Source organism: Cyphomyrmex costatus, unplaced genomic scaffold (genome assembly GCF_001594065.2).
Source record: "Cyphomyrmex costatus isolate MS0001 unplaced genomic scaffold, Ccosl1.0 scaffold969, whole genome shotgun sequence".
Taxonomy (NCBI): Eukaryota; Metazoa; Arthropoda; class Insecta; order Hymenoptera; family Formicidae; genus Cyphomyrmex; species Cyphomyrmex costatus.
The window spans coordinates 8,816-11,569 of record NW_017280560.1 but is presented as its reverse complement, the minus strand read 5'-3'; positions in this window follow the sequence as shown (position 1 = coordinate 11,569).

Genomic DNA, 2,754 nt, shown 5'->3' with positions numbered 1-2,754 from the left:
CTACGCGCGCGCTATTCAGCATTTGACATTATTAAAAAAAATATATACATAAGTAAAAATGAATAATCACTTATATTAAAAATAAATGATTACAGTGAATAGCATGTGATGTAAAAAAATATATATATATGATGATGATGATGATGATTTTACATCACATGCTATTCACTGTAATCATTTATTTTTAATATAAGTGATTATTCATTTTTACTTATGTATATATTTTTTTTAATAATGTCAAATGCTGAATAGCGCGCGCGTAGCGCGCGCCTGTATTGTTCTAGTCTGTTGAAAAAATTGGATAAACCCAATATTTTCCGCACTTTATTTTTATTTTTAGATTTATTTTATAAATATAGAGCTCTAATCAGTTTCTTTAATTTAATCTCTGCTATAAGATCAAGTGTTTCTGACGATATTCTTTTACGGAAAGCAATAATGAACAGTGGTAACTGATCAGAATCCATTTTTTAGAAACTACAATGTGAAAAAGCACGAGAGAAACTGCAATTTTCAGAAACTGTATGTACAATAAACGTATGTTATATACATAAATGAACGTGCGTGTCAAACGCAAAACTCACTTCTTATGTCCCATATGAAGCGTATTATAAACTCGCGTAACCAATAAGCTGCCATCTTTGGTATTTCTATTGATACAGTCTAAAAGAATATAAAGATATGATTAGTTATCGTGTACGACACCCAACTTTCGTACGTACACCCACGGTAATTAATTCTGTCCCTCGGAAATTTTCACAAAATGAAAAGTGACCTCCTTTCTGTATTAATTATCACTATTCATGCACGATAAGGTTCAGTCCAGGAAGTAAGATATAAGGAGACTCCACTCCGTAAAATAAAAGTGGACCCATTTTAGGTTTCGAGTTCAGCTTCCGATTCTGATGAGTGCGAGTAAGAGAAATGATCATTTCTCTTACTCGCACTCATTATGCGCAGCACTACTAAATTCACGAGCGCTGCGAGTGTCGAGAATCGGAAACGGAACTCGAAACCTAAAATGGGTTCATGTCTTGTAGACTGGCGAGACCGAGTGGACTCTCCTTATATCTTCCTTCATGGTTCAGTCGTAACGTTAATCGTGCATAGATGGTGACAATTAATATAGAAAGGTGGTCATTTTTTATTTTGTGAAAATTTCCGTGGGACAGAATTAATTACCGTGGGTGTACCATGGAACATATGGAAATTAAATTTCGCGTAACGAAAAACGCGTAATAAAGGCGTAACGACTCGAAAAACGCGTACTGGTCCCTGATTGGTTACGCGATACGCGTTATGCCTAATTCATACTGGATGCGATGGGCGATGAACGATGAGCGATGTCCAATAAAAGCTTTGCTTTAGTTCACACGACGATGTAAAGCAGAGTTCTTATTGGTTATCGCTCGTCGCGCATCGCTCATCGCGCCTAGTGTGAACTAGGCATTACGCGGAAAATTTGTGCCATGAGACGGCACCTTTAGGGTGCAGTCCCATGGAGCGTATCGCGCGTATCGCGGATTAGCGGATCACCAATCACAGAATCGTTCTGTTAAATCTGTTTACAAATTTTGCAAGCAAATAGACGTAACTACGCATCTCCATGCTCAAGGCAGAGTGAGTAGAACAAACACACCTACCCTCTCCACGATAAATCATAATTGCAAGTATTACGATTTGCTCAATGAATACTTGGATATTACAAGATCCGGCCGGCGCAAAGAAAATACACACGACGTTCAGCATTATATTACAACTAAAGGCGCTCCCGTAACAGAACGCGCGCGACGTTTGCCTCCAGATAAATATCGTTCCGCAAAAGCCGAATTTGAGTCAATGCTTCGTGAAGGCCTATGCCAGGAAGTAAGATATAAGGAGACTCCACTCCGTAAAATAAAAGTGGACCCATTTTAGGTTTCGAGTTCAGCTTCCGATTCTGATGAGTGCGAGTAAGAGAAATGATCATTTCTCTTACTCGCACTCATTATGCGCAGCACTACTAAATTCACGAGCGCTGCGAGTGTCGAGAATCGGAAACGGAACTCGAAACCTAAAATGGGTTCATGTCTTGTAGACTGGCGAGACCGAGTGGAGTCTCCTTATATCTTCCTTCATGGCCTATGCAAACCATCTTCTAGTCAATGGGCATCGCCTAGAGATCCTATATGGAGAGATGGGCCAATGCCGACTGATTCGTGATTGGCTCTGCCATGATGTTGTGAAACCGGATGTGAGAGTGAAAGAAGCGAATGTGAGAGTGAGAGGAGCGTTGTCTGCTTATGATTATAAGTATTGTCAGAGACAAAAATTAACTTAGACGAGTCTCTTTTACAGTAAGTAAGTTTAAAATCATCAAAAATGTATCACTAGAACTTTTGGAAAAAATATATATATATAAATATATATAAAAATTCATTTATAAATACATACATACATTTTATATGTAAATTAACCTAAAATTGTTATTTTTTTTCATTCTGGCAATTGACTTTTTGCCAACAATCTGCACAAACTCGAGATCGTATGATTTATCAAATCTTGTTAACTCACATTAAATATGAGGTTAGAAATCTGTGTTATTATGCGATAAGTTTTCACCAAATAAATAAGTAGTAAAGTCATTGTTTAAATATAAAATATTCATATCACTTCAGATTTCGTATCACTGTGTGTATAAATGGAAAGCAACTTTTTTATTCGAATTTAATACGTTTTGCACGTTTTTGTTTATTTTGTCTGTTTTATCCACAA